The following is a 12,741-nucleotide window of genomic DNA, read 5'->3' on the forward strand; positions in this document are numbered from 1 at the left end:
TCAGCAAGTGAGATCAAAACAGTTTTCAAGTTAAGTTACACTTGGGACAGATGCCTCTCGAGTACTGTCATTCTGCCCTCTTACCAATGCAAGAAGCTAAAAAAACCCAACCTCCCTCAAAAAAACCACCCACCCACTAAGAGCTGGGTACAGTTTAGTAGAGGAGACAAGTGCCATACTTGTTTTCCTAGATGTTTCACTTGCATGACATGGGACATCTGCACACTAAGCCCAGCTTCTGAGCTTTGGCAGTACGAGCAAGAGATTGTTTCAGAGTTTCTAAGTGGAGCCTGACTACGAAGAAGCTGCTTTGCAATCATCTGGAAATACTTGTAGAAATGAGTAAAAGTACTGCAGTTATTCTAGTCAGAAAACAGACTTAGAATAAGTTGTTAGGATGTTTCATCTGAAAAGAAACCAATCAACCTACAATGGATCTAGTCAGGAATATTCTTGGGACAGGGACAAGATCAAAACTTTAGTATCTTACAACAAGTCTTGATTAAGCTGCATCAAAGCTGGGACTTGAATAAATAATGAACATGAAAGAGACACTACCCTCCTCTTCAAAGTTGCTGAAGAAAACATAGGAAAAGCTGAGAAGAGTCCATGATCCTTTTCTGGATCCCAGTGCCTTATGGAGACTCACCAAAGGCCGCCATTGCCACTTCCAGAGGAAGCACAACAGCAGTGTCAAACACCGGGTCAGGGCATGGCACTCACTATGGCAAATGCACAGGAGCCAGTTCTCAGAGAGGCTGGGACCACTCGCTTGTCCAACCAGGGTCTCCTTGGGGCTGTGCTTTTGAAGAAGATGGTGTGTTTCTTGATGCAGATTCACTTTTTTCAGCTGTTTTGTAAAAGGACAGATGTGCAGAAGGGCTTTTTGGTCTGCAGGTGCACCTGATGAAGTATTGGAACTTTCTAGTATCTGGATTTCAGTGTGCGAGCCACAGTTTTGTGTCCAGGAAGAACCTAATACAAAACAAAATGCCAAGCAAAACCCACAATCTTTTATTATTCTCCAAAGGAGAAGAGGAGAGAAAACCCTACTTGTTCTTGCATGTAACAGTCACAGAAGAATAGCATGGTTAGACATAACAGCACTTCTGTTTGCATCTTCAGCTGATCAAGGAAAAAGGATGCGCAAGTAGACTGACTAAACTACAGCTTTTAAAGCATTAGAAATATAGCTCTTTACCAGAGCCATACAGATTCTTATTTTCTTTGGCAATACAATAGCAAAGATAGTCAACATGAGATTCAAAGTCCAATAGTTACAACAATTATGGTGAGAAATTGATAAACTGCAAGATCTATAAACAGATTAAGCTAAACATACAAAAGGAAAACTACCGTATATATGCAACTACTTCAGTAATTGTATTTGATTCCACAAATCGTTTGCCAGTTCTCTGTAAGGCTTCATTGCCTTTTTCCCCTATAATGTCCACAGAATTTTTAGAACAGGAAAGAAGCGAGACAAGCAACAAGAGGAACAATGCTACATGAGAAGGCAGACCCTCAGAAGCAGGGAGGGAGAAGAGGAAAATAAGTCCGGTTTACATTAATTTAGCTACTTCTGGGACAAAAGCTAACTCTTGCTCAGTCAAGAATAGAAAATAGACAAACAAATAAATGTCCAACAATGGGAGAAGCTTCACACATGAGCAGCTGCTACCCTTTAACTTGTCAAGAAGAAAAAGACATTTAAGTGCACTTCCATTGCAGCTGGGTGATGACAGCAACAGAACTCATCAGGGCTGTGTGCCATGGCACCGGGCTCCACAACTTCTGTAGGATCCAGCACTGGTCCAAGTACAGGCCCACCTAAACTGTCATCGGACCCAACCCTAACAATAAGATCTTTAGTCCACAACAACAAAAACGTGTATTTTTTGCTGGTGGAAGGAGTTCAGTATACAAATAGAGGCTTTTCGTATGCCACTAATGATGTGCCCACAAACCTAATGAATACCTTGAACATCTCTGTAGAATCAATAAATCTTTATCTGAAGGACTGTGTGTTGCTAAAAGCATATGCTTAAATGCTCCAACAGACGCTAGGGACTGCGCAGCTGGAGACCTCACATGAAGGACTACAAACCTGAGGAACTAGAGTTCTGGTTTTCCCCTCAAACAGAATTGATCACTTTAAAATTTGAGGGTTGAGCTACACAGATGCTTTTTCAGGAGCAATGCTAATTTAGCCTACACCATCACCTACTTATTCACTCCTTAGGTGATGCCAGCACAGCCATTTGTCAGACCTGCAATGAACAAAGGCAAAGAGCTGATGCAGGCTAAATTAAGGCATTATTAGGGGGATAGGTGACTTGATCCTCTGTATGTCTCCCTGAACTTAAGGATTATAGCTTGGAGACAGCTAAGTCACTTAGGCACCTCTAACTTTTTACTCATTATCCCAGAAATCTTTCAAACCTAGAAGGGATTAAACAACTCATTTAAATTACCTCTATTCTTAACCACATTTCCTTCTTTCCTGGTTGCTAAATGAGTTTTGTTTACCCTCCTCCTCTTCTGCAAGCTTTAGCTTTGTTTTTTATCCTATAAACCACTGACTGCACATACAGGAGACTTAAAAACTTATTTCTTGTGCATCGCTTGGAAGTGGGAAAAAACTCCAACACACATGTGGCAATGCTTATTTTCCACCACCACTCAGCCTCAACTAACGAGTTTTGCAAATTTTTAGATAGAATTCTCATTTCTACTGTAAACTCTTACCCCTCCCCTTTTTAATATGGCACTGTCATCTGCAACCTCCTGACCTTGGCAGCTTCCTTCAGAATTTAATGGAAAAAGAGGTAAGAAAAATCCTAACGATAAAATGTGAGAGCTAAAAACTGATACATTAAAAAGCCAGTATACCATATGGCTGATAAACATAAAACCTCTCCCCTGTTAAAGTTGTTTTAGTTTGTCTGTTTTAAATCAGGTTAAAGAACAGATAAAACAAAGAAATCAATTCACTTTAAGTGAAGAATCAAACGCTTCTCCATTTTAATGTTCTCAGGCTTCATTAAAAAAAAAAAAAAAAAAGGAAAGAAAGAAAAATCCCAGCAGATGGTTCAGCAGAGAGGCTCAGTATCGTGTCGTACCTCATCATCAGAGGAGAGCTTCTCCTGGCCACCCTCCTCAGCTCCTCCTCCATCCATGGGGAAGCCTGGGTGTCCTGCTGGCTGACTAGAGGTGTCTCGCCAGAAGATAAGAGGCTCTTGGGAAAAAGGGTAGAAAAGAGTTGGCACTAAACTGAAGTGCTGCAGCAGTCCCTGTTCCACCTACAGTCTCATGATTATGAGTCTGTATCTAACTAACACACCATTTTCCCCTGGGAAGCAGGGTGGGCAACAAGTTGCAGTGAACCCTCAGGAATTTACAACACCCCTGACTACACCACTGATGACCAGCACCTTCCTTCACCCCTCCAGGTCTCCTCATCTGCAGAGATGAAGTAACAACTCAAACAGCTCTTTGCAACGTTTGTGAGCTACATGCAAGTTCTTTTAAAAGGGTTAAAAATTCAGTCATCATTGTAGGAGATCTTAATGTGTTTGAAGTAATCTGCCATAAGTAGGATTACACAGACCACAGGATAAACATTTACCAACCCTATACAGCCAATCTGCACATCGCCAACATTTCTGCATATTTCAGTGCTCAGTGTTTAAAGCGATTCCAAGTATTTAGTTCTTCATATTTGCTCATTTGCATCATCTTTTTAAGCATTCATTTCATCCATAAACACAGCGACACAGATTTCTCCCCCATTTCCATTCACTGGTGCTCACTCCCACTCCAGTAGTTACACTCAACTTAGTATTCAGGATCTCATTTTTAGGGAGTAGCAAATATTATCCCAATCATACCCCAAACTTAGGGCAGTAGGCACTCATCTTCTCCATTCAATACATATAGCTACCTGAAGTGCTGGACTGGGATACTTTAGAAATTGTCTCCCTCAAGATCCCAAAATATCTGAGTCATTACCTTTACCTTCTAGAGTTTTCCAATTCCATAAACTAAAAAGATGTTGACCACAGAAGAAAACGCAAAGAACACCACAATCAAGCACACAGATCATATTCTGCAAGATTTTTAGCAGAGCTTCTATAAAATGTAACCTTTTATCTATCAGTTAATCCACACATCAGTTACTAAGTCAAGTATTTCTGCTCACAAATGGGAGAACAAACATAAAATAAATCAAGTTAGGAGTCTGCCTTTTAACTCAGCTGCTGATTCCCCTTCCTCTGCTGTAAGTTGATCAACTTACTACTAACAGCCTTGAGTGAGGCTTCCACTGAACCTTCTGGAGGTATTGTTCAGCAATGTGTGCCATTGATTTAAACCACTACATACAGTGTCCAGTTCATAAGATCCAGGCACAGGAAAGAAAGGAAAAGATAGTCTGATATTAATATTCACCTACTGGCTTGATCTGTGGTCTTGGAGAAAGCTTCAATTCCCTGCATCTCGTGGCTTCAGCTTCATCGGAAAGACAGTTACAGGAAAGCACTTAGAAACCCTGAATAAATTACATCCATTACTCTTTACAAGCCATTATGCTAACAGATGATTTGATTTACATACTTAAATGCACCCTCATACAAAAGAGAGGAGAGAAGTTACAAAACCAATCCTTTCCACCTAGACTGCCCAAAGCACATACTCATTTTCATACACTTATCTGTACAGTCAAAAAACACACTCCATGTATTTAGTCAACACAAGGAAAAACCAGGACAGATGGAAAGGAAAAAGTTGGAGCCAGCCCTAGTGTACAACAAACGCCAATTCATGTACAAAAACATTAGGAGTTTTCCTAAAAAGCCAGATGCAGACATGAACGATCCAGAAGCCAGTACCAATGCTCAAAACCAGGGCTTACTTAACAGGTGACTTTCAAAAGCAGCAAGGCTACTCTCTTGTTGTAACTTCAATCAATCAATGTTTAAATATATCCCCCTGTGATGTAGCACAAATGTTTTCAATGCAAATGTTTTCAATTGCCTTTTAATAACTCTAAGGGAATATATTCTTAAATCTCAAGGTTAAAAGGAAACAACTGATATCATTAACAATTCCACTGTAAGGACCAATGAAGTGAAACCTAAATTCAGTGCAGATCAACGTGACAGAGAAATTATTAGTGCTTAATAAGTTCACATATGTTTCAAGGGCAAGTATTTATAATAATATGCCCTTGTAATTCAAAATGGGAACAGTGGCCTACAAATTATTCAGGCATATACTTCGTTGTAAGAAAAAAAAAATTTAAGAGCCACAACAACAAAAAAGTCCAACCCACGCCATAAAGATTAAAAGGCTGATTCCAGCCTGAACTCAGCTCTGCTCCTTCCCTCCACTCTCAGTTCCTCACAAGCAGATTTGAGCACACTGCTTGAAATGGGGCATCCCACCACCATGCTGGACTGGCAACAGGTTCTTTTTACATCATTTTGGATGTTCAGAGCAGTCGAAAGGTTGCGATGAAGGGCAGCCTTCATGGGAACAGCCTCCCTTCTGTGACCATGCCCTTGATTCGCCCTTCTCACCAGCCATGGTTGGCAGCAGGAGAAGAAATGAAGAACACCAGCTGTTCCTTTTAATACACTTCTGGTTTCTCTGCAACTATCACCTGCTTGAGTATTCAAAGGGACCAAATTTTAGAGAAGATGGCATGGAAAAGAGTGGATGGAAGGACTTAACAGCCAAAGCATTGTTGGAACAAAGTCCTTTTCCATCACCTCAAGAAATGCTAACTGTTAGCATAGTACTGTCCTCTTTAATGAGACTGTTTTAAGAAAGCCCTGTTTTCTGCTAGGTAAGCAACAATAAGAAACTTTACAGTGTTATTTAATTGCTTTACAGCAAGAGAGAGGTGCTCCTGTTACAGCCCCAAGATCCTGCCCCACCTGCAGAAGTGAGCTTTCCTCCTGGCATCACTGCTGCACATCCACTCCAGGGCTCAAACTACATCACTGCCCAGAGAAATCCTCCTCACCAGCTAACCGTAAGCTTCCAGAAAGAAACACATGGTCAAGGAGACAACTGCTGCCAACAGGAGTTAGGGAAGATCCTTACTTAACACAGTGCTCTTACATAACTATGGATATGCCAGGAAAATCCCACCTTCAAACCTGCAGTATTTCAATAATATGCAATAATTACATATATAATCACTATCCTACACTACTCATACCATTACATTTATAAATCCTGCTGTTTTTAAATTGTATATCGATTGCAGCAATTATTTTGAATTATTAAAAGACACCCTCTGGGCTGTCATTGCAATGAACAATACCATTTCCTTCAACAAAATATTTAACCACAGACATAAAACTCAACAGAATAACCTGAAAGATAAATGAGTTTTTCCATAACACTTCTGAAGGACTGAGTTAACGTTCACCACTATTTTCCACAGCATTTGGATGCTCAGACTTGAAATACTATGGGTAAGAACATAAAGCGAATTCTACTGATCTTAATAATGGAAGGGAAGGACTCAAAGTGCATGCACATATGTGATGGTACATATGCTAATAGCTCTCAATCACTATGCTAGGTTTCTTTAGAGCATTTATTTTTAAAGAATGCAACAAATATTTTACTATTATTTAATTGTCCAGGAGCATGTTCCCAGAGCATAACGCACTTCAGTGGGAAAGAAGTACTGGTGGTCAAGCAGTGACCTAGCAGAAGTGTTATCAACCTATCCTCTGCTTTATAAATTACCCTAGGAAAACATACTTGCATATACAGCCTTTTCTTTTTATTGTCATTTACAACCTACATCAACACGCTTGGCTGAGATGTTAAATAACCCAGGATGCTGAAGAGAGCTTTCCTCCCACTCATAACCTCAACTTTGCACACACAACGACCTCCACTACACTTGGAGCAGCAAGCACCAAAAAAGTTACCATTTAAATAGAGGGGAAAAAAAATCATCACAGTAAATGCTGACATTTTAGTCATGAAGTTTTGATGTAAAAACTGCATGTAATCCTGCAAATCTATGTTCTACCAACACAGTCCCACCACCCAGGAGAGTCTTACTGTCCTGCACCTACAAGATCAGGACCACCAAGAGTTACTACCTATGTCAGGGTCACCCTGATGCTTGTCCTTCCCTCTCAGTGAGGGCACCAGTAAGTGGTTGGGTAATAGCAAAAAAAATACCCTGTTCCTAGTTTTAGAAACAGACTGTCTTGACCAGCAGGACAGACACACATCCACGTGACTGCAATAAGCCTTCAGAAACCAGGATGAAATCAAAACATTTGACTATAATCAGGAAAAGTAAATTATGGCTTCTGCATCAACCATATGAGTCTGGTTTACCAGTTTCTCCATGTACAAACATCTCCACAATAATATGCCATTAAAACAATATTTTTCATCTCACACATTTCACTGGGAATGCTAAGAGACACTGACTTCAACAAATGGAGCATCTTCAAATGCAGAGATACACGATTCTTCTGTAAATGAACTGTGAAAATCAGTATGCTTGCAAGCTAAACAAAATTTATCATTTGCTGACCCGCTCTGGACTGGATTAGACAGGATTGCTCCTTATGTAGTCAAGTAGCGCAGTACGCTGAAAATGATTGCCCTGACCTCAGTACAAGCAAAAGGGATGCTGGCCATGCTTTACATTAAGTCAGATTGTGGAAAACCAGTTGATATTCCCCACCAATTTACTCTAAAGAGAGGTTTACAGCTACAAACTGCTGTAATTTATTACATTTTAAATTTCATAAAAGACCTAAATATGTTGAGCGATAACACTCTTCAGAATTGTCAAGGCCTATTGAGCTGAAACACACTCCCCAAATTACAAACATGGCACTGTTATTTCAGCAGCGCTACAGTATGATTTAAAAAAAAAACAAACAAAAAACAAACAAAAAAATAAGTCAATACACAAAAAACAGGAATAGGGAGAACATTTTTTAAAACAATTAACACCAGGGTGGCCCATTACTGCTTGGATTAAAATGCAGGTAGCAAAGTAATCTGTATTTAACCATAAATTTTCAGTGAAGCTCAAAATTTTAAAACTACAGTAAAATTCAAGATTTCTCACTTTCCCATTGTAATTGAATGTACAAGTGTGTCTTTCCTCAGCTGTACATCTCAAAACCAAAGAAACAGCACATAGGAATAGATCTATAGTAATATGATACGAAACCTGCCCATACCCAATGTCTCTGCTGCTTCTCGCGCTGTGTCCACCAGACCTCACTTGAGCAGAACAGGTCTCCACTCCACAGCCTCCTCAGCACGAGGCTACACAGGTGGCTTAGTATGGTAAAAAAAGATTGCTTTATTTCATTTTCTTCATTTAAACATAGTATGGAGGAACTAATTTGTAACAGCTGGACCAGTTTAATCATTCTAGACTTTTGCTGCAAATGAGCTGCAATCAGAATAGCAGAGAGACACCTGCCACCACCAGACACACACCTGGGTAGAGGTGCAGCATAAGAGCCTTGCTCATCCTCAGCTGTTGGAATTGCAATGTACCAGCAGCACATGGGCCCCCAGGGTGACAGGGAGGTTGGGGGCACTGTCTTGTAAGGCAGATTTCACTTGCTCTAAGATTTTCTAAGCTCCTTCATGCTCACACTTATTAAGTCCTTGTCATCAGAGTATGTGTTTTTCCCTTCAAACTGCAGGTCAGAAATTTGAATAATATACACTGTATTACAGAGACCCTCAAGCCTGCCCTCTGCCCATCACAGCAGAACACCAGAAAGAACGAGCCTTTTTTTTTTGGTTGGTTGGTTTTTTGATTTTGGGTGTGCTGTCTTTTGTTTTTGGTTTTTTTTTCCCTTCAGTATTTAGGTTCAACAGCAAGACTTCCAGACACAAGAAATAAAGTAGATAACAGCTCAGGAAAAAAAAAAAAAAAAGACACAACAGCCAACTGTTAAATTTCAAAAGTATGTTCTTCATAACCATAAATGTCAGCCTGACTGTCTGGAATTAGTCTCTCTGACAAAAACTTGCTTATTTACAATATTTAAAGAAAAAAAAACCCAACAACTCTAACCTATCGCTGTGAGTACCTCAGAGCAAACAAGTTCAAAAAAATACTTGCCTGAGTTGGGTGCACTAGGGTGTGAGTTCACAATACAACTCTCCCATGGAAAAAAATTTATTCCTGTATTTTTCAGCACCCAATAACTGACCGATCAATAAGAACCTCCCAGGCAAGTCTCATCATCTCTGCTCAAGTCTTTTACAGCCCATGTTGCTGCATCTCATTTTCTGTGGGCATACCATATAGGTAGCTTTGCAGTATGTGTTTTAAATGCTTCATGATTCACAGTCAAACACTGCAAACACAGGCAAAGTTTCTCCTGTGTGCAATCAGGATTAACAAAATACTAAAATACATGTCCTGGTTTCAAATACCATCCGTTCTCACTATGCAAGTTTCTCCAGGAGAGCGCAAGTAGGCTGCAGACATGATTTTTCAGGGTTGATCATAGCTTCAGTAGCTCTGACAGCTCTTCCGCTCAGCTGGAAATGTAGCAACTTTGCCAGTTAATTATTCTTTACATTGATCAGCACATATATTTTTCCAAGAGAAATATACTTAAAAGTTATAGTTCGGAAAAAAATTCCAAATCAGCTATGCAAAATGAAAGTATCATTGATTTTTAAGGAATAACACTATACTTCAATATATTTGAAAAGTTAAACTTTAAAAGAGTATAAAACTAACTGCTCTTTCAAATAAAGCCAATGCTATATACATCATGAGCTGTATTTTAATTGATCTTTTCTCAGACCAAAAGTCAACACAAGTATTTCAGCTTGACACAAAATAAGACCAACTATCTGCATTATTTCACCACCTGCCACCACCTTCTTTCTTCATTCAATCAAGAACAAGACTAAGAATCCATAAGATTTTTCTGAACTCCTGCTACTTCCCTTCATTCTATATTAGCTCCTCTTTTCTTTGCATTAAACAGCACACTAAAAAAAACCCAAACACCAAGAATCCATAAGATTTTTCTGAACTGTTACTTCCCTTCATTCTATATTAGCTCCTCTTTTCTTTGTATTAAACAGCACACTAAAAAAAAACCCCAAACATCTATGTATAGTAATTTAAATTGACTGCAGTCAAGGGGTTTGGGTTTGTTTTTTTTTCCCCACTCCCATTTTTGTTATCCAAACAGTACACTGCTGGATACACTTCAGTTTAAAAGGCCATCAACTTTGATCTGGTTTTCATCTGTTTCAATGGAGGGGAGAACAATGTGGCCTTTTGAGCACCTGTAAACAGGGAAGTACTTCTCAGTTTATGCGAACCTGCAGCCTTTACCTAATTGTTCCCTATGTTATGGCACATTACAAGGTATCACTGATGATTCTTTAATTTTTTCCTCTAATGCTCTCCTACACCACATGCTATAAAACATGGATATTCAGATCTAGATTGAGACATTAGGGCTATGACTCTTAAATAGCTTCACTAAATCAAAGGTGGAGATGTTAGCATAAGAGAAGACTGCAGCTCTATCAACTTCATGTTTCTGCATTTTAATTGCTTTTAATTGGGATAATCACTGACTGATCTTTCCCTGTTTTGGCTGGAAGAGGCTGCCTCTGAGGGAAATTTAAGTTGTAGAGCTGAAAAGGATGGGGAGGGGGGTGTGGGTGGGAACATCAACCAAAAAAAAACCCAACACCCCCCAAAAAACCCTGGAGAAGGACTTACTGTCACCGCAGATATGTTTTGTAAGGATAGCAGCAACAGAGAAATCATTTCAGAGCATGAGCATCAAATCAAGTCTTCTCCTCCTCCATTTCCAGAGACCGTTTCTGTAGCACAGTCTTGAAAAACCAAAATAAATCTCTAAACTTCTTTAAACAAAAGTTGATTTCAAAGTATCTTGCCATTTAATCCATCTTGACATCATCCACGTACAACATGAGCTTAAGCAATGCATTCATCACAGCTGTCCCCTGAGTAAGTCATTTCCCATCACTTGTAATTTTAGTACTGTTCAACTTCAATGCATGCATGCATCTCAGGTGACTATCATCTAGTGATCACTAGTTTCCAAATATGAACTAGAAGGTTATATATAGTATCAGAACAAGATAGATCTGGCTACCAAAGTCAGCACCAAGAAGGATGAAAACTAGCACACACAAAAAGCAACTTTACAGATGAACAGACTTCTCATTTTCCTTACATTTTCTAGTAAATAAAGCCCCATCTTGTACTTATTTCTCAAGTAATCCGAAGTCGGTTTTGTGCTCAGGTGGGATACTCACCACCAGCCACAGTCACTCCTCATCATCAATAACAACTTCCCTCTCTCTGTAGGCTTGTTGGCTCCTCACAGGCAGCAGCATCACGCAACCTTTGCCTTTCATTGTTCCAAGTGAGTGAAAAATCTTGTTTGCAGCCTGCAGTTAAGCAGCGTCTTCTAGTACCAAAGTAGACCCTGATAAGCACTTACATTCATATAAAACCACTGGCTTAAGTCACTTGTAAGACTCAGTCTCTTCCAGGAAGAAAAGTGAAAAGATTGAACCTATTTACAGAAATTTCCCATTACAATACCAAAGAATATAAAGATGTGGCAGAAAACGAAAGACAGCTCAAAAAAACACAACTCAACACCATCCGCCCTGCACGAGTGGTTGGAAACGTTTATTTGTCAGGGGAAACTCCAATACAAACATTAAAGGACAGCAACATGAAAACACAGCATCATTAGGTAGCTACAGTGACCTGCTCTTTAGGAATTTTACGAACAAGTTGTTTTGGCAGGTCCATAACCCACGTATCTGTAAATCTGCAAGCCCAGGGATTTGCAAAGCATGCAGCCAACTAGATACACACATGGATTTCTGTGTAAGATGCTAAGGTCACCAGCATCGGAACTGAATGACTGCCAGAGCTACAGGAATTACGTGCAGGGCCAGAGCTTGCCACCGCTCCGCATCCCACAGGCTTTCTCAAAAAAGTCTAGTATTATTACATCCCTTAACACAAAAGATTGCAGCTTAATTAGGCAACACCTACCCATGTTCCATTCATCAGGTGACTGTCTGCAAAACCAACTTTGGAAAAATTCTGTACCAATTGCCAGCACCAACGTGCAGACCCCCTGCTCTGAAAACGCGGACCCGAGCGGCACCTCCTACTGCTTTATATACACAGGAAACACGAACATTCCAGCACAAAGCCTGTACTTCATTCCTAGTGCAAGGATATGCCAAGATTAATAGAGAAGTAAAAATACTAGAAAGCCTGTAAGTGCCCTGATAAGTGCCTGCGTAGCAGGATAGAGAGCTCCCATCACAGGGAAGAACCGCAGGGCATCAACATGCCTTTAAAATTGCAGCCCCAACATCAAGTCAGCAGCATTTTTAGTAACAATTATACATGTTCCCTAAACCATTTTCCTCAAATGTTTTCACAAATTCATCTGCCAGATTATTATGGAAACTCTTGCATAATAAATAACTTTCTGGAATAATTCCACAAGGAGAAGCAATACACTCTCAATGCCTGAAAGTTAGTTTAGCATTTCCATTATTAATTTCAATAGTTTGCTCATAACTTCCATAGACATTAAAAAATTATATCACTGAACAAACCTGGCATGCAGCTTCAGCTGTTGTTCAAGTTTCTCTTGCAAAATACCGCAGTCAATAGTTTGGAGAGTT

At 39.8% G+C, this 12,741-nt stretch overlaps 1 protein-coding gene across 2 annotated transcripts in view; it reads right to left on the reverse strand.

The window, feature by feature from the left end:
• CNTN3 (contactin 3) overlaps window positions 1-12,741 on the reverse strand; it is a 113,901-nt gene that overhangs the window by 99,521 nt on the left and 1,639 nt on the right. Inside the window, exon 1 of one of the 2 annotated variants that reach the window (XM_074603055.1) lies at window positions 12,673-12,691. The exons of the other annotated variant lie outside the window; for it this stretch is intronic. The gene's annotated coding sequence lies outside the window, so the exon portion shown is untranslated. Of the gene's footprint in view, window positions 1-12,672; window positions 12,692-12,741 lie in introns of those variants that run through there. 2 annotated transcript variants of the gene reach the window in all.

Source organism: Larus michahellis, chromosome 10, assembly GCF_964199755.1.
Source record: "Larus michahellis chromosome 10, bLarMic1.1, whole genome shotgun sequence".
In the NCBI taxonomy this organism is placed as follows: domain Eukaryota; kingdom Metazoa; phylum Chordata; class Aves; order Charadriiformes; family Laridae; genus Larus; species Larus michahellis.